Below are 24157 nucleotides of genomic sequence, written 5' to 3'. Positions count from 1 at the left end.
TAACGCGGTTGAATTCAAAGGATGTGAGGCAGAAAGCCACAGTGGTGCAGTGAATCCTTCAGGAACCTGGTAGAATCAAGGCTGCACAGCAGCCTCGGTAGTATGCCCTGGAAACCAAGTCTGAACTGGGCATACAAAGCAAGCAGTGATTACCTCAGGGTCAATTAAATAAATGCTCCTGGTGCCTCTGGGACTCAAAAGCCATAACACACAGTGAATTAAAATACAGTGTTAACAGCAAGAAAACCAGAGGTTCCCCATGAAACATCCTTTGATGCATATGGACAGCAGTACAGCAGGGCCAGGACGTAGAAGACTGCCCTGCCGGGACGCCTTGCAGTGCTGTATATGAGAAGGCCAGAAGCACTTGTGACCCTCAGGGTGCCTCCCGTGCTGAAAAGAAAACCAGCTTGGGTTGTGATTTAAATTCCAGCATCACATAGACCATGTGCAGGCAAGATACCAAAACCAAACATTTTGTCTTTTTCCAAATGTCTACAGAATTTTCCCAAAGCAACTCCTTGACTGTCTGTCCACATCATGTTTGTGCCACAGCACAGGTATCCCATACTTGACAACAACCACATCTTTTTCAACTTCTATTCTTGTCCAACCATGTTGAATTAAACTAAGCACAGGACTTGCAGAGCAATGGTGAAAAGGCAGTATGGGAACCTGGCAGAACTGAGTCAAAGATTTTTGTGACACACAGCCTCACCTAGAGAGCAATCCAGGTGTGTCAGTCGACTACACAGACAGCAATCAACAAACAAGAAACCTAATCGATGAAATCTGCTTCAAGTGCTTTACCATTGGGTTTGAAAAGACTTGGTGATTAGCACACTAAAAACAAAAAACAAAAACAAAAAAAACTAGTTTTGTACACTAAATGTAAACTGCAGGGAATATTTTACAAGGTGCTAAGCAGTGTGAGCAACCTGTACAAAGTCCTTAACTTTAAGCGACTTCAGACCTGAGTCACTAATGCTCCCACCCTTTTTCTCTGAAGTGACGACATCATTATCAGAGGCCATTTCAAGGGAAATGCACTTAAGTCATAAATAGTTTTCATATCAAGATAACCTGTATCATCATCAGCAGATAAATGAATAAGAAAAGAAATCAAAGAGGTGTAAAATTTCAGGTCATAAACATCTGCAAATGGATTATGTTTTCAAAAATAATGGTATAAAATGGCATAATGAGGTTTTCTTTGTGCTATTCTTGAATTTTTCTGGGATGATATTATGATTTTAAGAGTAAACACTCACAATGCTGTACTCAATGCAATTGGCTTTTAACGTGAAATGGGGTATTTTTTGTTAACATACGTAGTTGTCACTGAGACAGACACAGCTGATCAAATCCACTGCCACTCATAGAGTATACTGAGGTTCCCTATCCATACCACAGCATGTTGGAAGAGACAAAACAGTGCTTTTTTCAGCTTACTTAGAACAGCTATCCATGGAGTACTTTGAATTTAGACAGCTCACAGTTTATGCCCCACAGCTAAAATGCTCAAGTACAAAAATGGAAACAAGGATGAACAGTGAAAAACTGAACTGGCAAACAACAAAAGACATCAATGCGTATTTTACCAAACTTATTTCTAGACTTGGGTGTGTGTACTATGCTAAGCTGAGTTGAGCTTTAGAGCAAGTCGGGAAAAAGCTTTTAATGGGCTTTTGCTAAATTCTTCAGATATCATAGTCTGAAGATGATATTCTCATGTAAACTGCCATTGTCTAGTAAGTGTTGGAATAAAACTACGAAATTATAAGGAACAATCAAAACATCAAAAATCCTCCCGAACTGAAGTAACCTCTTTGTGCTGCTTTTGCAAAAATACTTACTTACAACACAGTTCTGGAAGTGATTTCCAAGCAAGCCAACAGCTGCTTTAGACAGTTTACTGGATGGTGTGGCTCAGCTCTTTCATACAAGAAGCACCTACAGTTATATCTGGAAAAGGAAATAAAACCAAAATTCTTTGTGAGCAAATACGCAAATAAAGTCATATTTTTCTCTAAAATCATAATCGGGTTAAAAACAGCTTTAGTAAGACTATACAAAGTTCCCATGCCAAGCTTCAATTGTGTCGCCCATTTACAGGAACAAGTGCCAAAGCACAGTCAAAGCTGACCTAGAGGGCTGGAGCTGAGAGCAACTGTGCTTGAGAACAAAAACATACTGAACATATCAAAGCAGCCAACAACCTGGCTCAGCTGCTTTTCTCATCTAGCTCTACTTGAAGCATTCTCAGGAAACACAAAATGAAATATTGGCATTAGTGACAAAAATCTAGGTGATTTCAGCAAGGCCAAGAACTCCAGGCACCAACTTCTTTTTCTCTCTTGAGTGGGTGTTCACTTTTAAGTTTTAGACAAGTTAGCAATTCAATGACTGAACGAATTAATGTTCAACTTAACAGTCATTGTTAGGTTGGGAGGTTATTACTACTTGTTCTGTTGAAGTGACAGATTAAAATAGGTTTGTATCTGAAAACTTGTTTTCTACAGTACGTACTTCCCAGCTTTTCATACCAAATCATTTTCTTCTATCATGTCAACTCCTACTGTATGAACCACAATGGCTCAGATAGGCAAGGAGAAACATCATGGAGACAGGCAAGGAAGAGACAGAGCTCAGCCCTCAATGTTTCTCTTTGGCCTGCCATCTTTTTTTTTCATTTTATGTCACTTATATGAGACTTCTCAGCAAAATTTTAGGCTCACATATGCAGGACATGTTCCACTTTTAAAGCAAACAGAGGCACAACTCAAAGGTAAAGAGAGGCCCAACTTCACCTAGCTATCTAGTGAATAGAGAAACCCATATGCTTTCAGGCACTATTTCCATGCACAGGATGAAAAGCTGTGATTTCCAAACCCCAGACTGGAAGCCAGGTTCTTATTATTGGAAAAACCAAGCACTACATTTCAAGGTTGAGTTGACTGGTATGGAGGAAGAAAAAAATAGCACCACATGTCTAATTTTTGCAGACTCAGATCCATTTTGTACTGGTAACTGAGCTTTCATCCTTCCCTCCTTCATTTATTTTTTTTTTTCTTTTAGGGTAGATAGCAAGCTGCTGACAACTCACACTGTACTAAGAGCTGTTCACACCGCATGAAGTGTTTACCACTCACAACTGATGCTAAAAATTAATTTACAGCACCACTACAGAAAGCTTTGACAAATTGTCATGTGTTGACACAGTCATAAGTTGTTGGTTAAAAAAAGTAACACTTCCCTCTTCTGCCACCTCATGTTTGAGATCAGAGATGGGCACATTATGCAAAGTTTGAGGGTTTGTAAGCTTCACAAATGTTTGGGCTTCACAAAACAAGTTAGGCTGTGAAACTTTTTTCTCTTACAGTTAGGCGTGTGTTTATTGCTAAAAAGACTATAGTAAGAAAAAAAAAATCCTTTCTCATCTACCAAGATCTGTGTGTTGTGCAAAGCCAGGAGAAAAGGCTGTAAAATAAATAACCTTGCATGACAGTTTTTCTTCCCATGTGAATGATAAGATCAGACCCGTGACAAATACCCAACTACTCAGAGCTGCAGACACCACCCACCTACTGTAGAAAGGAAAAAAATATAGCTGCAAGTAAGAGTTTTAATTGTTCTCAGCTGTCACACAATGTTATCTTAAGTGAATGCATTTATTTCTCAATTTTTCTGTATTGCTTTATATGAAGAAAAAAAAAAAGCAGCAGTGCTCATCAGACAAGGTCCAAATTGATTTCCGAGTGCTAAGATAGTAACCGTTAGTCAGCACTTGTGCCCGTGGCATCTCTTAAATTTTAACTCCCCATTTTCTTGGCCGGGGCAAGATAAATGACCTGTCTATTTACACACCACAATCAGTAACGAACACAAAGGAAGTTTTGGCTGAGAGGAGCCAAGCTAAGTTAAAACGCTTGCCTAAATCATGGCTCCAAAACAGAGCTAAGGGTGAGGAAACCAGAACATCAGGAAATAAACAACATATCCACTTGGTGAAAGGATTTTGACGTATTCAAGGTATTTTGACTAATTTATCTTCATCTTTTCTCCTAAAGTTTATCTTTAAGTTGCTCGGCACTTCTGCAGACATCCATGTGAATGAGAGAATTCCATTCAGCAGTTAAGGCAAACCACTGGACTCCATGTTGGCAGGGAACAGGACATGAACACTGCTAATGAAGGAGAGAAGAAAGGGAGATAAGCTGGGCCTTAGGTCAAGCAAAAGTTGAAGAACTGAAAAGCCATTTCACTTTTTGCACTAGCAATGCAGACTACCAACATTCTCTTGTTAAACTCCACCACCTTCCACTTGAATGCAAAGAAGATTCATTCAGGAAATTAACTTTGCCGTACAAAAAATTCATTTTCCTATTTTTTCCCAACATTCATATAGTGAAGAGATGCTTTGAGTCTTTCTTGACCTCTGAAGAGAGGCAACTCTGCATCTTGGCAGAAGTGATCCAGCCACCCTAGACTGTGCCTGCGTTGGTGCAAGCAGAATCCTCTCATTTTTCTACAAAACCTAGTTTGTAAGCTCAACCAAAGGAAGCTGCTGCAAAATACTGAAGGGAATGAAATTTCACTGGCTCTCCAGTCGCTCACAACTCACACACTTTCTCTGAACTTTTTCCTGTTAAAATGCAGAACTCTCACAATGCATTACTCAGTTGGCTCTCTTTGCACTGAAACAAATGCTGCATGAGCTTTTGAGAGCTTGATTTCATGGCAGCAGTGGACTAACACAGGGGTTTTTGCACTACACATATAGAGAATTGGTAGCTCCACATGGATCAACTTGTGTTATCAGGAAAGAAGCACATGTCCCTGCGCAAAATTGATCAGTGACACTCTGAAAAATGACACAGATTACTCTCTGGTACATCTAATAGAAACAGAGACGTTGATGTCATTTACAGTCAGGATGGACATTATCTTGTGCTGCTGGCTGGAATGATATCATCCACGTTAATTAGCCTAGAATGCTCTACATTTAGAAAGCAATCAAGAGGAAACTTCTATTCCCCATGGATAAAATCTTGCCAAGTCCCACTCACGAGCTCAAGCTTGCACTGACCAGCTCAGATCTAGTGCAGGAAAGCCAAGAGGGGTTCAGCAATTGGGCAGTGTAGAACAAGGCAGCCCTGTTGGGTCCTACATTCCACCTTCAGGTTTTGTCACAGAGAAAATGGCAAAGCTGTGGCTACTCTTACAACTCACTGCTGTTAGCAAGGTGTTAGATGAAAGCCCACACCAGGATTTCAAAAGTAGAAGGGAACATATGAGTCCATCTTGCTTTCTTGATGATGCATGCATGTACCCAAAGTGCAAGAAATGCACTGAGAAATGTATTCTGTTGCCACCACATGCATGCAATGCAGTATGTGGAACAACTTCTCTTGCTGGAAAGAAAAAAAAGGAGAGGTGCAGCTTTCTAATTTCCTGGACACCCGTGCACAAGTCAGTGAGGACACTGCTGGGGTTTAAGACAGCCTCTCCTTTCAGGGCAAGCAACATCAATGACTAACTACAAGGTGGGTAATTTTCCTGTCTCTGCTCTACGCCCGTCTACACCTCTCTGCAAAGGTCATCGCATCATATCTCTTACACTCAGTTCTGCCACTCACCATCAAACAGAGAAGAAGCTCATTTGGGCAGCCTCCTGCAAGCATTTGGGCAAGCAGGAAAATCCCTGCTGTTTTCTACTCTGTGGGGGCTTCAAAAATAGCTTCAGTCCTTAGGAAGGGACTGAGATGCTCAAATTACCTTGAACTGAAAGGATCTCAAGCTACACGAGCTTTGGTCAGCACTGCCTAAAGACAGCATTCCCTTTTGGGCTCTCCCTCCTCAGTGCAGGAGAGGAAACAGTAGGAAGCAATAGCTCTGTCAGCATGAAATGGTGGGAAAAAGGGAGCATACCTTCACTTGTGTCTCTTTGGAGTACACCTTGGGCTTCTAGACTTTTCAAGCAGAAGAAACCCAGTGCCACTGTTAAGAGTTTAATCACATGAAAGCCAGCATCATTTGCCACTCTGAGGGCAACACCAAAAAGGCAAGCACCCTTTGGAAGGTAGGTTGGGAACTGTGTTCCCTGCATACAAACGTACTGAGACACATGCACACGGGCATTTGCTCCTCTCCTCGCCTTTTTCTAACTGCATATATTACTATATTTTTTCACAACTTTCTTTGGATTACATCTGTTGTGGGCTGTGTAACAATCAGTGCCAGCATTATCTATAGCATTAGCAAAGAAGAAAAACATGTAATTCATTGAAAAAAAAAGGACTCTTCTTTCCCTTTCTTCTCATTGCCATTTTTGGCTATGCTAAATAAATCCATCTGGTTTCTTGCTTGACTTGTATCCACTGTGATGAAATCCTTACCAAAGCTAGAATTTTGTTTCTAACATGTATATTTCCATGGCTGCTCCCAAGTCATGTCTTTACTTCTGGCTTAGACAATGTCATCCAAGTTTTATTGTAGTGCAATGCTTACAAACAAACAAACATAAAAATCAGTTAAATGGCAACACACAGATGAGGAACTCTGGAGGTTTATCTGTCACAGGAGCAAAAATCAGTATTTCTACAGCTTGTGCAGAAATGACAATAGGATTCTCTGGATGTTTCTCAGACACCTTGTGCCAGAAAAAATAACTAGATAATAAAGAAAACCTAGAGATATGAAGTTTCATTAGACCATTGGCAAAAATGCTTAAATCAGACCATTTTGATTAGTACAAACTGAAATCCTCCTAACTACATCACGTGGCATCACCTTACATGTGCAACCTGGTTACAAGTCAAGAGAAAGAAGCAATTTAAGAGACCAGGGATGGATCTCATCTGCCAAAACATAGCTCTGGAAGATTTCCTCAACCTTTTAATCCATGGTGATTTCTATTGGAGAAATCATTGCAAGAAAGGTACCAAAGAAGTTACCATGACTCATCTCTTATCTCTGCTGATAAAGACATCTACATGAAAAGAAGAACACATGCCCTACTCCTTCTTAGACATTTTTTCCCTATGATGTGCCCAGTAGGCAAAGTGGTGGGGCACTGTAGGGAACATGTGACCAATTGTTTGGCATTTTCTCCCAAATTACAAAAGAATTCCAAGGTCTGGCGTTGCTGGGTTGCAGCAAGGACCTGTTCAAAGCACTGTCTGACCAGCAGTGTGGCCACTCACATTGGCCATACAAATGTTGAAGAGACGTTTATGCAAAAGGCTCGCTCAATCCTAAACTGAAACTGATCCAGTTACGGTCTTCCCAGTGACTTCCCTCACCATCAGAAATGCTTTGGTTTGGATTTTAGTCAAGTCTGGTTTACAGTGCTCAATTCAGCTGTCAAAAAAAACCCTACTGGAATGACTTACTCATTACACAGCCTTGCAAAAATTATTAGCTATGTTACAAGGCATTTCCCTTTGGGGACTAGAAGGGGTGAAGAAAGGGGATGGAGAGTGACAATTTGTGGTTTCTAATGCAGTAACAAAAAAAAATAAATAAGTAAGAGGAATACAGGATATAACATGTTTACATTTGTCAAAACAAGTTTCCTGGAGACAGCAAGGGTTCATGCTGCTGAGCTGTCACTTCTGCTAGAAATTGCTGCCTCATGCTATCGGGAGGTCAGTTACTGACCTACTTTCTGGTAGAACTGAATTAATTTGCTACTTCTGTACACAAACCTATCTTTTTTTTTTTTCTTCTTCTTCTTCTTTTTTTTTTTTTTTAAAGGGATACACAACAAACCAATAAAAAATTGCTTTTTAAAGCAACTTGGAGCTTCAACTACTGTAACTCAGGGATGTTATGTTCCCTGGCACAAGGCCCGCTTTGCTGGGTCTGCTTATTCTTTTGGAAAAATCCATGCAGAATATTTTTAATGAGTTGAAGCAAAAAATAACGTCTTTCCTTTGTGGGCTCTTACATTACACTAACACTCAAATACTGATGATATAACCTACTACAGACAACAGTGGAGGAAAGCACTTGAATAATGCTATTCTTTTTCAGGGCTGCTCCTGAAATAGATGCCTACTACAACAGGATTATTCCCCAAATAGATGTAGGACATGACATATTTATAAGATTAAAGCACAGTTATTAACAGAAAACAAAATAAGCAGGTGAAACTTCAAAACTAAATACCAAATGATCTGATCATCCCCTGTGCAAAACCCCAGAGCAAGCACCAGAAGATGTGGTATAGCAGGAGATCCTACACGGCAGCACTACACTCACAAAGGAAAGGGGTTGAAGTAGTAGCAGAAGAGATGGCATCTACTTGCTTGCTTTGCTTAATTGGCTACATGGACACAGATCTAATGTCACTACACTAATTCCTTCATTAAAATAAAGCCATGTCTGAGGGTTTCACAGACCTTCCAAATCCTTGGACTATCAAAGACCAAGGATTTGCAATGATTTAATAGAAGGCTTCACTGCTTGAGTTGACTTATCTTTTCATTTCTGTCATGAATAACAGTGCTTCTGTTCAGAAAGAGGAAAGCACTGCATTGTTCAGTTAAGGCAGGGCCATTCTGCATTAAGGCTTTTTGGAAGATGAAGTCCCACCAAATAGCACCTGCGTCAGTTTTCTCATGCAACCTGCTCTTGCATCTTATCCACCACCTGCAAAGTGAAGATAAGGATCTCCTCCACATGCTTGGCATGTTTAGTACTAAGACACTGTAAGACAAACTTGCACTTTACATTTCCCCAGGGTCCAAAATAACAATAGGAGAGGCAGTACTAACTGCTGTAATACCAGACAATTACTAGTATCAAAACAGATTTATGATCACTTGAGTTCTTGGACTTGATGAGCCTCAGATGAGCCTTGCCAAAGATAACTAGGCTAAAACTAGCACTTTCAATTGCAAGCGCATTTCTGTCAACCTTTTTAGCTTTCATCTGTGCATATTTACAAGCACTAAATCTGAAGTTCAAATAAATCCAATAATTCACTCAAACCCACTAGGATTTGAAAACATCAGGGAAGTGTCAAGATGTCATCGAGCTTGTTCTGTAGAAAAGAGTACTTTATAGTTTCAGAAAGAAATAGACAAGGGAGCTATTTAATGAGACAGTGGCATATTGAAACAGGGATAGATAAGTAATTAATAGCTACTTTCTCTAAGTGAAAACTTTTCTGACTGGAAAATCAGTTTACATGAAAAACTGCAAGTCAATTGCTGCCATTTTGGGAAGATAAGAACTGTCACACAAGTTAGCATCTCGATAACCAGGAAGGATTTTACTCACAAAAATCTTCACATCACAAAACAACATATGTGAAGCAAGGAAATAATAGAAGAAGGCACTAAAGAAATAGCGAAGTTCATAACTAGGATTCTAATGAAAAATCTTAAAAGGAATCCATAAAAATGGGGGAGAATTCCTCCACAAAAAGCTTAAGGCAACAAGCTCATTTTAGTCCCTAGGAGAAAGAGTAATTGCACAACTATATGAACACCATCATTAGGATACCGAACAATGGCCAAAAACCTCTACAGATTAGTAGCCCCAAACATTTTCTTATTAAAAAGGTCCAATATTTGTCTAGGAGGTCACTTGACTCAGAGCCCTCTCAATCTTCACGTGTGTTTCTTTACTAAATTTCTATACAGCTTCCACTCGAATGCATGGCACCTTAAAGAAAACAGGAGAGAGCAAAAAGGTCATGTTCCATGAAATAGGAAGTGTACATTTATTAATTAAGCATTTAATTCTTTTTACTTCACATGTCTGTCTCCACAGTTTAAAGTCTCTCTCAGCAATCAACCAATTTTGGGATTCACGGTTGTCAAGTAAATCATGGCAGTACTTTAGCTGAAAAGGCACTGTCAAACACAGTGAAGTTTTCCTTCAGCTTATATCCACACTGGTGCTGCATACAACACACATGGCTTCAAATAGATGATCTGGTGAGGAAAGGCGGGACACTGGCTCCCAAGGACTGTGATCTGCCAGAAGTGGTGCAACTGAGTTGTGCAGATCATTGAGTCTACATGCCACAGAAACCACACCACATTGTCATTTACTGCATACCCATAACACCCAATGGGCTACGAAACATATTTGAGAATATTCAATCATTTTCTTTTTTCTTTTTCTTGAAAAAATCATTTTCTTGCATTTTGTTTCCAGTCTTGCAATGACAAAACAGATATCCATCTACACATGTTTCAAAGACATTCTAGAAATAGTGAAAAAAATTCCAGCACTTCACAATTATAGCTCAGTCTTCCTGCCGAACCCAGGGGCACCATTCCCTGGGAGATGCTGATTCCTTCACCTTTACCCAGAATAGGAGCACTGCATTCCTGCAGCCCTGAGCCTGTCCACACAGCTCCAGGGACAGAAGATGAATATCATCAATAAAATTCAGACTTTGAGAAGTTTCAGAAGTTCTCCTTCCATAAAACAGGTGTTAGACAGAAAGCACCTGATAACGAGCTGCAAAGTCTTTTGTAATAAATGCTTACTTGAGATGACCCAGGGAACTCACCCTTCTTGTCACTTCACATTTGCCACAAACTTAGGGTGGCAAAAAAAGTTTTTACAACTGCGTATGAGCATGCTACTTTTTAAGCATAAGAACAACTTGTGTATTTTTTCATTTCTCAACAAAAATTAACATTCTGACACACGTATGTGGACTCCTGATATCTATTTAGTAATGCTGGAAAACCTACGATCTTCCGATCCTGGCCGTTTCTGCACCAGTTCCCTTGTAACACCTGAGCTTGCAGCAGCTTCCTGGGCAGCATTCCTCCCAGATGCCAGCCCACTTAGAGCACAACTTTTAGACGGCCAGCACAAAGCTCCCATCACTGCTTTCTACTAGAGGATGTGCGATAGGGGGGTGCAAGGTTAATCGTCACACAGCATAGGCATTAAACTAAATCTATAAGGAAAAGTCTGCAATAACTAAATTCTGTTTTTCCAATGCATACCACAGGAACGCGTGTATCATCAGAAGAGATTAATGTAGTGCATCTGTGTTGGATGGAGCAAGGGGGGAAGGCCGAATAATGTAACTTGGAAAGAAAAAGCAGGAATATTTTGCATGGAGATGGCACTGCAGGAGGAGAAGAAGGAGCTTTGTTTTGCACAGCCACAACAAGGCCTCCAGGGACAGCCATGCGCAGGGGCAGGGGGAAGGGTAGGGGCAGCACTGACACAGCTTTGCTGACAGTAGAGGAGGTCATGTCCTTCCTATAGAAAACCTGAATTACCACCCAGGGCAAGAATGGCCAGCCTTACAGAAAGAGAGCAATGTGCTTGCCTGGCCAGTCTAAGCTACTCAGGACTCAGGGTATGGAAAGCAACAGATCCCAGGAAATAAGACTGCTCCAGACAAACCGGACACAGACAGACTGCAGCAGCTGAAATACATAACCAGGGTGACATAATGTTCAAAAATATTTCTGTGCTTACTAAGACAACAACAAACTGAACCCTGATGCTGTATTTTGGGCACGTTAGCCTAAACTATCTTTAGACAGGGAAATGAGAAGTATGTGCGTACAGATGTTCCAACACACATGAAAAGCAGAGAACTGGAAAAAGCGCTGACTTCCAAGGCTCATAAAAATGCTTCTTGTAAATAAGGGTGGGAATAAATACAGCAGGCTAAGCTGAATCAAAATCAAAAAGGACAGGCAAGAAGCCAGCAGCTGGTCATGGAATGGTCAGGTTTAATTGCTGAACACTTCCCTTGGCTTCTCTGTTTCTGATAGATTTTTTCAGGTATTATTCCCTTCTGCCGCCCCTCCCTATGTTTTACTCCTTCTGCCAGCTTTTTCATATAGCTTTCTAACTATCTTGCTTTCACAGATCCTCTCTTGGAAGCGTGATTGAAGCTATAAATTCACTTCTACACATCTGTAACAAAAATAGTTTTTCTAAAAGCTATTCTTCTTCTCTATCAATGGTGACACAAATGATATGGAGTTACCAGCAATTCGAAGGTCTTGCTACAGCTTTAAACACCAACCAAGACAGAGAGCAATGCTCTCTCTCACAAGGAAAACAGCAATAACAGAACTTAATCTTTTTTCTTTTTTTTTTTTTTTTTTTTTTTTTAATATGTATAGAGAGAGCTGTTATTCTTTAAATCAATTCTATTTGTGAAGAAAGCAAAGATACAAGAAACAACCTCGGAGCTCTTGCACCATGGAGCAACTGTGATTTCTTAAGTAAAATATAATTATCACCTCTCTCCAGAAAAGAACTTGGAGTTCATTAATGAGAGGGCAGATCTAATTCATCACAATCACTGCTCAGCTTGCGGTATTAGAAAGATGAGAGTAGAACAAAGTACAATTTATACATCTCTTGAAATTTTTTTCTATAAGTAGGACATTTCCGTAAGTAGGACATTAAAGATTAGGATGTTTCCATGTTAGCTTATAATTGGGCTCTGCTTTTCATTGATTCATGACGTGATCAACACAGCGCTTACCAGGATTCTCGGGTCTTTTTGTATGAAAGGTACAAAAGAGCCTGCTCATCTCAGAGCTTCCAAGTCTTTCTTAACCCCAAGCTTATAGCAAAGCAGAAGGCCCAAAGCTTGCTGCGGGAATGACATAGAAGTGACTCTTTCTGCAAGCAGTGCTTGCACAAGCCAACTGGGATTCGCATGGAGGTGTATCCCCTTTAGATCAACTTGATTTGGCTCCCTATAGCAAATAATTTAAATGTGGGGAACCAGTGGGCTAATATGGGCACAGCAAATTCCAGCCATGAAGACATGGAGAAAGAACACTGCTGCGGGAGATGGGGACAAGTCACCAGTGTACTGGAGACAAAGTGATGGGGAACTACAGAAAGGAAAACAAAAGTACCATCAGGATCAAAGAGTTGGCAATATTCAGATTAAAAAGAAAAAGCAAAAATAAAAGGGAGGAAGTGTGGCAAACAGGGACTGCACTTGCAATGGAAGCTCATTAATACTACACTGTATTTTGAAATTTTAAAGCAAGGTCCTCTCCCAGAGAGTGCCTCTAGTTGTCTCCAGGAGCTTTTCTCAGCAATATCTGCACCCAGAAGGACAACGTTCAGTTTGTAGCAGAGCATGTAGTGCCACCATGATCACAGCATGGTGGCCAACATGTGAAAAATAGCCCATATTTGCAATATGCCATGATTTTTGTCAACATTTTCATAGTTAGCAAAATCATTAGTGATCACGAAATTAAAGTACAGCTTCTTTCAAATAAATTTGTTAGCAGGTTCATCATCCCTTTCTGACAGAATAATCTTTCTATGGTGAATTATTTCCACTAGAAAAAATAGGGGACCAACAAATTGCTGGATACAATTTGTGCCTTAAATAATAAAGCAATTAATGGCATTTTAGTGGGAACACATTCTTCTCTACAGAAATAAAATCTGTAATTCATCTCATCTAAATTGCTTGGTCAGCTTCAAATGAGTACACTATAAATCTCCTTCCCATACTGCTCTTGTTATCTGTGATAAAGAAAAGAGACAGAAGGTAATCCTGTGTTCTGTATTCACTGACACATCATTTTCATGCTACACTACACTGTAATTTATTTCTAATGGGATAAACCTCTTGTAGTCTTCCCTCATTGTTCAACACACATACATCCCCAACTGGCACTGAGATGGCGGGGCTGGCAGCTGCGGCATCCAGAGACCATGTTCTGTGGAATTATGATGTCTGCTGCACATTTCAGTAGTGCTACAGCTGTGAAAATAAACAGATAGACTGTATAATTAAGGTATGCTTTTATTCTTTGCCACCCACTGCCTCCTGAAAGCAATGCAGTCAAAGAATATGACAGTTTTCAATACTTCCTATAATTGCAAACTAAACTTTTAATATTGCATCTAATCACTTTGAGACAATCCAGAAAGATATGCAATTTGATTTTGAACAATGTGGAATTCAGATGAAACTGAAAAGGGCTTACAGTCTTAGCCATAACATTAATATCACTTCATTACAAATGAAAATACCTTAAAGCTTTTTCTGCTGTCATGACCAAGGGGAATACAAGAAATAAACAAATCAATGTATGAACATCAAGGTGGGGTTCACAAATGCTGTGAAGGCTATATGTAGCAATTTTGTTTAAAAACAATATTTTCCATATAATTTGAGAGAATAAGCCCAAAAGAAAACCCTTCCCTTCAAGTTTACAAAAGCTGTCTTAAAACTCAAGTCCAGACTCTTGGTTAAACTATGGATTCCAGATATTGTTGATGCAATCCTGAAAGATGGATAGATGCAAAAAGAAAGCTATTGATAATGCTCCTGAAGAAATTAATATATTTTTAGAAAACATCCATGTTTATTTGTAGAATGCTTTTCCCTGTCAAAATGCAAGAGTACCATAGAATACTTAATTTGCTGCCAGTTAATAAATAATATTATCAAGCACTACAACTTTAAACGTAGTCTCAATGTTATGATGCCCTTCAGCCCCATCTCTGTACTTCAGCTCATCAGTATACTCAGACACAACACACCTTACAAAGGAACGTGAAGTATTAGGTTATCAGTCATTTACTACTTCTCTAACTACTTCTACAACCCCATCACTCCAGTAGTTTCCAACAGCATTAATCTCATTGGATTCAGATGTGATGCAGTGCCTTACAGCTGAGACAGCTACCTCTTCAGATCTCCCTTACAGCTGATGCAAAGTGACAGTCCCTTCCAGGGCACACTTCACATCTATTCCAGGTGCCCACCTCTGAGGAGGTGCATAAACCCCTTCCCTGCCTGCAGAAGTGGTGAACTGCTCTTCTGTGGCTATGTACACCTGGGCAAATCCTTCTCCAGTGGTACAGGCCTTTGGGGCTAAGCTGGAGAGGGGAATAGAGTTGGGTCTGGCCTCCTAAATTCTGGTAACCCACAGAAGCCATCTTCAATAGGAGCAGGTTGCTTGGTGTGGTCCAAGGCAGGATGGTGGCAGCAGTGGTGAGCTGCAGAGAAAGGCCAGTGGAAATCTAACACTGTCCCACACAGCCTCTTGGTGCCCATCATGAATCTGCCCTGCTGGCTCTTGTTTACCAGTAGTTTATGCTTCAAAAATTTGACAAAACACCCCAAAGGCTAACTCCTGGTGAACTCCATCACAAGTGCAGTTCCTACAGCAGCCCCTGAGCAGCCCCGTTAGATGCTGCTGGGCCTCTGTGGGGCTGTGGAAGCTCATGGGCACCCAGAGCTGCCCCTGAGTAAGCCCTCAGTTCTCACAGCAGGCCTATGCAGCAACCATCCCCAACAGTGACTGCCCTTGTTCTGCTGTCTGCTGGTTTCCAACTTCAGCTTCAGCAGGCCGTGCATTCATATGGGCTCTTCTCATCCCAAACTCCCTTTTAAATGGAAACCAGAGGAGCTCCATGATGTGGGTAATATATGGAAAGGCTGCCCTGACTATCTGAAGCCTCATTTAGCAGGCTGGTTTAAGAAGAGAGCAGAATCATTTTAGATAGATTGTTCTTCCTTGCGGTTGGAAAGGAACTCCCTTATCACACTCCCAACTCAGACTCTGGTTTCTGAACTTCTCTTGTGAGGGAAGGCAGCATAACTCACACCTACGACGACACAGGAAAATGCTGCGCTTTTATTTAGCTGCTTGTGATGCTTATCACTTCTTGCAGGGAAAACACATAACCTTGAACTCAGATCTTGGCTGGCATAGAAAAGAGCATACGTTGTTACTTGGCAGCTCCAGACACAAAGGATGGCTACCCACGAAATGTGGGTCTGCTTGCAGCAAGCACCTGTATGGAGAAGGGCAGAGGAGTCACAAGGCTACAGAAGAAGGTCTCTGGAGGAAGAGCAAGAAATATTACACCTGGCTAGTTGTGGTCATAGATAAGGTGCAGGTAGCCAGCCTTAAACATCCTTGGGGCATGTGAAACAAAATCAGCAGGATGAAATTCAGAGGGAAGATGCTGGGATTCTCACTGGCAACAACTCCACACCAGGGAAGCTGGGTTTGGGCACAGGAGCCATCTCACCAGACATAGGACTGGGATCTTCTAGCCTCAACCTTGTAAAACTAGGCTGAGTTGGTGTGGAATGCACAAGCGGATGGTAAAATAAGCCTTCCTTGTCATAAAATTTTACTTCTCTGAAAAATCTGGTTGTCATCCAGCAGGCCAACAACACTGCCACTAGGAATGAAAACGGTGGCTGCTTGTACAATAGTACAGATGTCCAAGAAGGAGCAGCATGGGTAAGTTTGAATGTCCAGTCCAGAAAGAGGGGTGCAACCCACTTCAGCTGTGGTACCCCAGCACATGCAGGGCTGCAGGGAAGCGAGTACAGTGAACCAGCAAAGGCTGATATCTTTTCTATGAAAGCAGAGCTTGCATAAATGAAACAGTTAAAAAAGATGAACAACTGAAGTGCTGTTTGTACAAATGAAGAAAGGAAGAAACTCTAAATAGAAGAGTGTGGGATTCTATTTTTGTCCCCGTGTTCTACAAAGTGATCTAAAACTCGGTAACCTAGACCGTATTTCGTTACTGTAATAACCGCCATCATCTGAAACACCAACAAAGCTGCCCTGTCAAACATACAAGCACGCATAAGTGAGGGGATAAGCATTAGCCTTCATCTCTGAAGGTGATCTGTAGCTACAGCTACACCATCTGAGGTCATTTTTAAATAAAGCTATAAGCAACTGTGGCATGTGCAGCGTGTTTTTTTCCACAGCAACCTCACCTACTTGCAGATAGCTGTGAAAGAAAAAAAAGTAGTGTACTGTTCAGAGCTCTTAATTAAAATTCCATTGTCTTGTGGTCAGACAGCAAGGGTAAACAGCAGGGTTGGGAGATTTGCTTGAGGGCAGACAGAGAAAGCCCAGGAGATGACAGATCTTACAGCTGCAGCATGCAACACAGCACTCCACCACCGTGCCCTGGAAAGCAGTCACTGGGAAGCTCGAGTGACATTAAATACTCTACATTTGCAAAAGAGAAAACACCACTGAAGTCCTTTCCTCTCAAGTGAACCAAGAGTGACTTTTTTCTAAAGCCTTCTTGCAGCTCCAGATGTTGCTCTGGAACCAAAGTTTACTCCTTCACCTGTGCCTATGTTTAGCCACTCCACACTTCTTCTGTATCAGCGAGTGTCAGCAAGCTTTTACAGTCCAAGTAATATCCAGTCTGACCATTTGTGTGCTCCTCCAGCTGCTCCAGAGCCCATCTGCTCAGCCAGGCTGCCTGGCTTCATTCTCAGCACGTGACCCAAGTATCTCCATTGCTTACACTGCTGGTATACGGACAGATCTCTGCATTTGTGATGCATCCACTCTTGACTATTACCTAGTGTTTTGCCCAGGTATTTACTTCTGGAGGCATGAGATGTCTGTGTCATTGGTGAGTTTCTAGCACTCACATCCACATGTTAAAATGGAAATAACATCTAAGTGGAAGACTCATAGTTTGGTCTTTAAATTTATTTTCAATGACTAATTTTGTTTAAGTTGGTAAACGCAGCTGTTGCCTTGCCAGTTGGTGACATTTTCTTTTGGACTTCCCTACTGGTTCATGTATGGCTGCCAAGACATTTAAAACGATTCATTCTTTGTATTCCTTTGCCTTTATGTATATGCTTCAGCTGGGATTTGGTTAATTCTCCTGAGATTTGTTTTCGTAAGTAATTATTAGTCCTGCAATGCTAGACAGCCTTTTGGTCTTTACTTGCATGTTTTCTGAATTGTCACTTAAGATGACATGTTCAGGATGCTGGATCTGACTCCACTATATTATATCTGGTTGTACTTTTTTCTCTTGACTTAGTCATGTCAACATCGAGTCAACAGCAACTGTAAAGAGGTGACAGAATATATGTCTGTTTTACACCAGTGTTACATGCCACGAACCTGGCATATACTGGCAGATAACCTGCCAGAAGTAGGGAACTGGTGAAACGTGGCCATTCTTTTACCTCCTGAATTGAAAGGGCTGAGATGAAGCCTAAAACAAAAATAATCAGAGTTCTTTTTTCTTTTTTTTTCACAACTGTACCACTGAAAGAAACATTAACTTCTCCTCAATAGTTGCAACTGCTTACGTCACCTTTCTTAACTTGAATGCAATTTTCCCATCAATTTTCTTCCTATATTCCATATTTCTTGTAGAATTCAGCAGCTACCCATTGAATTAGTTTTCAGCAAACTGGTCTCTATCTGTGACTTCTCCAAATTATGTATGTTTTTCCTATCTACCAGCACCTTATGAGCATCATCTAATTCATTTCATATTGAAAATACTGTTCAGTTTCAGGTGATCCTTCCATTATTGTCTATTTTTTTTGCAGTCACTAAATAGTTTCTCCTTGTAAACTTCAAACAGTCCCACTGGATAGTGGCAACGTACCTGTTGAGCTGATGCAGACAACAGTGAAAGATAACTTTGTCACTACCAGGTTTGTTTCTTTGCCACTGCTTTATTTTTCTTGTGGCCCTGTATTCTTGTTCTAAAATTGACTTGCCTGATATTTTTGCAGGCATTCAAATGCCTGTTACTGGCTTTGACATTCCCACCCTTTGAAATACACTTGCTTACTCACTGTTTGGGTTTGCTTAGCTGAAAACCAGTTACATTTTTAGCAACTCTGCCTTGTTCACTTGGTAGTAGCAACAAAAGAAATGTAGATTTTTTTCTTTCTGGTTCCGTCAAAAAAAAAATAACAATCACTTTTACTGTATGCTTAGATGCTGAAGATACACGTCAAGATTTCTTCTAGTACATTCAGACCACAATTCCACCAACTGCTTTAGGGACATCTGTACATAGCAATGCCCACATATCGAGAAGAGCCTTGAAAGCAAGCAGAGTTCTGCCAGATTTCATTTTATTGCTTCAGAGACAGAAGATGATGCTTGGCCATCAATCCCTCCTTTCCATCATCGTCCCTAACCCCCACAAGGAAGTCTCCCCATTAGTAAGCAGATGTCAGGCTGAGGAATTTGGTCCAAATCTGCTGACAGCTCTTATAGTTTTTTGTTGGTAACACTGTATAATTGTCACTTCATGTACTGTGTTTGAAATCTAGTTCAGAGCAGTCGACCACTAATTGGTTCCCAGTCTATAAGCTATTTTTCTGCCTTGGAAGTCATAATTAATGCTACTCCCTCTGACTTATAATCATCTTGCTTCATGAATATATTATAGCTTTGTTTTCATTCTTAGATTGCTCTTTATCAATTCCTGGTCACAGACATTTTGCTTACTCAAAGGATTTTACTTAATGTATTCGTCCATCTCTTTCACCTGCACCTCATTTGTTGCTGCAGTTTTCATCTAGTGTTCCAGAAACCTACTTTCAGGATTTTTTTTCCAAAACTTTCCGTAAAGAACTTCTCAGATACTTGCCTGGCTTATGTTTTCACCAAAGCAGGTCATTTCATTTCACCCGAGACAGAATCTGTTACTTCCCTGGCACATGCTTTGCTAAAACAGCTATCTTGCCATCTTCCTATCATTTGCCTCTTTCCAAGGCCAGATTTTTGCCTGTGGCTGAACCCCAAACACAGAATGTCTGTTACTGATTTTCATGCCAACAGTGCTCTTTGGCCTGTTCAGTTTAGGTCATGAGACTACATAACCTCACCCTCACTGGGTTAACTGCAATATTGTTTTAGGTTCTGGGTTAGACCATAACCATGTACTGCCAACTGCCAAAGGAACTCAGTTTTCCTGCCACCTACGTTCTAGTTGATAAGGAAGATAAGCAAGATTAAAAGATTGCAGAGTACTCATGTTTTACAGTAACAGCAGCCATTTCAATACCTGGCTTAAAAAAGAAACCACATCTTGTATCTCAGAAACAGCTGCGTTCTGTTTCCAGAGCTGCTGTAAATTGTTCGTGTGCTCCTCAACACAACATTTTGTGTGTCTCCCTCCCTTGTTCTCATTGCACTAATAAGTTAGTAGTTATGATGACTAGAACCGTAAGCAGGTTCATATTAAGACTCCCTAAATACATTGAAACACAGAAACTTAATACCTGCCAGAGATGGGAGAAAAAATTAAGACAATTGTTTTGGCCACTGAACTAGCTCACATTCTTCTATACTTATGGTGCTATTTGGTTCAGCAGAAGGAGAATGAAAAGGAAGGTCCCTTTTGCCAACAATTTATACTGTCTCATGTGAACAACGTTAACTCTGCTCAGACCCATGTTAAAAGCTGTTGTGAACCTTACTGTGGGTAAAACGAGAAGAACAGACTTTGCATTGGATAGCCAAGCCACAGAACTGAAGTATCAATGTTCAAAAGTCAGGGTTCAAGAGGCAGCACAAATTGGCCAGAAGTACTGGAAAGCATCACAGCTCATCACTGCAAAAAGACTGGATATTTAGGAAGACAGACTTCACAGAGTCTACCAGTATCTGGGACATGTTAAATTGCTTTTTTAGAATAAAACTGTGGGGGGTGCAGATTGATCAAATGAGATTTAGAAGCTTGACTAAATTAGGATGATACAAACTGCTCTGTAAATCTGCAGGATGGCCAATGGATTAGGTCAGTGCTTGAAAACTCCCATCCATGGGAGAAGTGAAAACTTGGGAGCAAAAAAAAGTTATCCGTTTGACCTCTTGATAACATCTCTGAAAAGCGAAAAACTGCTGCACCCTCAGCCCTGAATGAATCAGTTAAAGTCAGAGGGACTGAACTGGCACAGATTCCACTGTTTGTCACAGTATCCTTCTGGACAACATGTCCAGCATACAGAAAAGTACACAATACAATGGGTGAGCTGTTGGCTGACAAGTCAGGCTCGAAGGGTTATAGTAGGCTGTGGGCCAGTCAGTAGTGGGGCTCAGCAAAGCTCCATTTTAGGGCCAGTTCTCCTTAATGTTTTTATAAATGCAAGACTTGAATGCTTACTAAGTAAATTTGCAGATGATACTAAACTGGGAGAGGCTGTTGAGTCCCTCGAGGGTAGAACAGGATCTCCACAAATTAGAGAGCTGCACAATCACCAAGCACATGAAATTTAACAAGAGCAGGTGCTGGATTCTGCAGCTGGAACAAAGCAATTCTGGGCATTTGTACAGACTGGGGGATGAAATGCTGGAGAGCATCCCCATGGAAAGGGATCTGGGGGTTCCGGTTGATAGCAGGTTGAATACTTGTCAGGGGTGTGCCCTGACAGCTCAAAGGACCAACTATATCCTGGGGGGGATCAGGTCCAGCATTGTCAGGTGAGGAGAGGGGTTGTCCTGCTCTGTGCTATGCAGCCTCACCGCCAGCACTGAGTGCAGTTAGGGGCACCACAATATAAGAAGGACATAAAACTATTAAATAGCATCCAAAGGATTTAGAGGGGAATACATATGAGGAGTGGCTGAGGTCCCTTGGTTTGCTCAGCCCAGAGCAGAGGAGTTGAGGGGGGGCCTCATGGTGGCTGCAGCTCCCCACAGGGAGCGGAGGGCAGCACTGAACTCTGCTCTCTGTGACAGTGACAGGACACGAGTGAACAGCATGGAGCTGTGTAAGGGGAAGGTCAAGTGGGGGTTACAAAAAGGTTCTTCACCAGAGGGTAGTTGGACCCTGAAACAGGCTCCCCAGGGCAATGGTCATGGCCCCAAGCTGCCAGAGTTCAAGGAGTGTTTGGACAACACTCAGACATAGGGTTTGACTGGAGTTGGTCTAATGATCCTCGTGATTTCCTTCCAAATTGGGATATTCTGTGATTCTACCTCCATAGCCAAAATGAAGGGAGTAAGAACAAATATTTGAGATGGAAAGCTGTGCCACTATCTACACTGAGGTTGTCATACTTCACACAAGTTAGATTAGTGAATAGGACAGGAGAAGGGGTGGGGAGAGGGGAAAGGTTAAAATCAAAGTTCAAGATTAAAAGAGAGCCTTCTTGTTATAAAATAGAGACAAAATAATATTACCTGAGGTATTCTGAAATTAGCGTCAGCCTTTTCATAGAACCATAGAATCACAAAGGTTAGAAAAGATCTCTAAGATCATTCAGTCCAACTGCTCATCTATCACCAATGTTTCCCTCTAAACCATGTTCCTCAGTACAACATCTAAACGTTTCTTGAGCACTCTAAACTTTTCATCTCATCAAATCAAGACAGAAGGCACAAACATAGAAGACAGTGGAGAGTTAGGAGAACATAAAAACCAGAGATGACTGAAAGATATTCAGACATTTTTTACTAACATAGCTACAGACTGACCAGTAGTAACCAGGGTATAGCTTTGCCTAAAAAAAAAGCCAGACCATCCTTCTTTCACCTCTTCTTGGGCTAAAACAGACAAGTGACCTGGGTAGTGTTGAAATCCTTCATACTCACTTCTTGTATAACCCTGCCCAACTTCATGCCTTAGCTTATGCATATGTAGAAGTGACTGTAAGATGGATTTAACTAAAATTTCATGAACAAAGTACTGCCTCATCTTAAATGCTAGAAGAACTTATTTAATATTACCATTTGCGATTATTGGATCTATCATGCCTCCCTAGAAAATACAGCTATCTAGGAAGAGTATAAAAAGTGATCTCCGTTTCTGAAACTGAAACAGACTGGTGAATCCACTGATTCAAATCAAAACCTTAAAATGCCATAAGCAACCTCCCAGATTTTCCAAAACACAGATCATCACTTTATGGAGTTAATTTCCATCGGGAAAGAGAGATAAGTAAGAAGATACATGGCACAGCTGATACCTGTCTGTGCTAGCTCCCAGTGAAGTCTCAAGGAAAGAGCATTCAGTGTCCATTTTTTCTGATGAAGAGCGGGAGTTTGACTAAATACAGGTGTGAGAAAAAAAAATGCAGAGCTTTTAGGTCTCAAATTAAGAAAAGAGGAAGTTTAGGAAAACTGAAATGACTATTTTGGATTCAAAAGAGAACAGTTAGCTTCTGTTGCCTAAAGTAATTATAATACTGCTTCATTTGCTTTGATTATGAATTTTAATTTTTTGATACCTATCTTTCTTTGATTGGCCTCATAATGGTTAGACAACGTATCTGTGCATGACTGTGCTGCAGTTTCATTTCTACATCTCAACAATTAGTCCTCTGATAGATTATGTTTAATATTATCCGTATTTCCAGATAATTTAGGCTGTCATCAGAACGTTCCATAAAGATAAGGTTTGTTGTCAGCTTTTGATTTTACTGCTTGTGAAAAAGTGTGTGGACTCCGAAGTGCAAAAAGTATCTGCCCACATGGGACTTGGCCCTACTCTCTGTTCATAAAAGCAATTGCATGAGATACTTTAGCTACTGCACTGTTGCAGCTTTGTTACCAGGCATTTCATAACATGCACCAGCACCATCAAGGCACTGAAACTTGTGTCAGGATGGACAAAACTAGTGACTATGTGCCAAGTGCCCCATGCTGTATTAAAGAGACGCAGTGACACAGTCCTGAGAAAAAGGACTGTGCAGACAGAACAAGAAAGATTTGGAGGATGAATGCCAACTGAAGATTTGCTTGAGGAACATTTTTGTTTCATTCTTCATTACCAGGTGAGCGACAGGCATGCATACTGATATAGATGAGCAAATGGGGGTTTCGTGGAAGACAAAGCAGCAACGTTCATTCCCAGGTGGCTCAGACACCCACATTTACCCTGCAATCACAACTGCACCAGAAACAATTTTGTTGGAGTTTCTGCTGGCAGGATGCTGGTTAAATAGATCCAAAATCCCAATGGCATCTCCAGTCATCCCAAGTCTGCTGACAACAGATTAAAACTCTGTTCCTTCACATTAATGGAGAGCTTTACCAACAGCCTTACCACTATTATCATCTGCTAAGGAAGTATTTTTTATTGCATCTTTTAAAATATGTATTAGTCTGATATTTAGCCTAATTACTTATTTCTTAGCACATACATAAAACAACAGCACTTAGAAGACCAGAGATACAGGAACTGTCCTTATTTGCAAGTTGCCTACAGGACCCTACTCTAAGAGACAGCATTATTGCATCAAGAAATATCACATCAAGGTTTCCAGTAGCTTCAACATTTCCCACTTCATTAAATAAAAAACTGGGTAGAAAAAAGGAGGAAACTTTATTTCTGCTCCACTTATTAGACAAATGCAAGAAAATGTTTATATAAAAGATTATCTGACACAACCTCTCTGAATCTTGCT

At 40.8% G+C, this 24157-nt stretch overlaps 1 protein-coding gene across 7 annotated transcripts in view; it reads right to left on the bottom strand.

The window, feature by feature from the left end:
* BACH2 (BACH transcriptional regulator 2) overlaps positions 1 to 24157 on the bottom strand; it is a 183095-nt gene that overhangs the window by 100232 nt on the left and 58706 nt on the right. For 3 of the 7 annotated variants that reach the window (XM_010707621.4, XM_010707622.3, XM_085217630.1), the window contains one exon: positions 1857 to 1965. The exons of 2 other annotated variants lie outside the window; for them this stretch is intronic. The gene's annotated coding sequence lies outside the window, so the exon portion shown is untranslated. The remainder of the gene's footprint in view (positions 1 to 1856; positions 1966 to 24157) is intronic. 2 more of the 7 variants (XM_010707623.4, XM_085217632.1) reach the window with 1 other exon arrangement.

This window comes from Meleagris gallopavo, chromosome 2 (genome assembly GCF_905368555.1).
Source record: "Meleagris gallopavo chromosome 2, MGAL_WU_HG_1.1, whole genome shotgun sequence".
In the NCBI taxonomy this organism is placed as follows: Eukaryota; Metazoa; Chordata; class Aves; order Galliformes; family Phasianidae; genus Meleagris; species Meleagris gallopavo.
The sequence above is the reverse complement of the archived record's forward strand: the minus strand, read 5'-3'. Positions and strand labels throughout refer to the sequence as shown.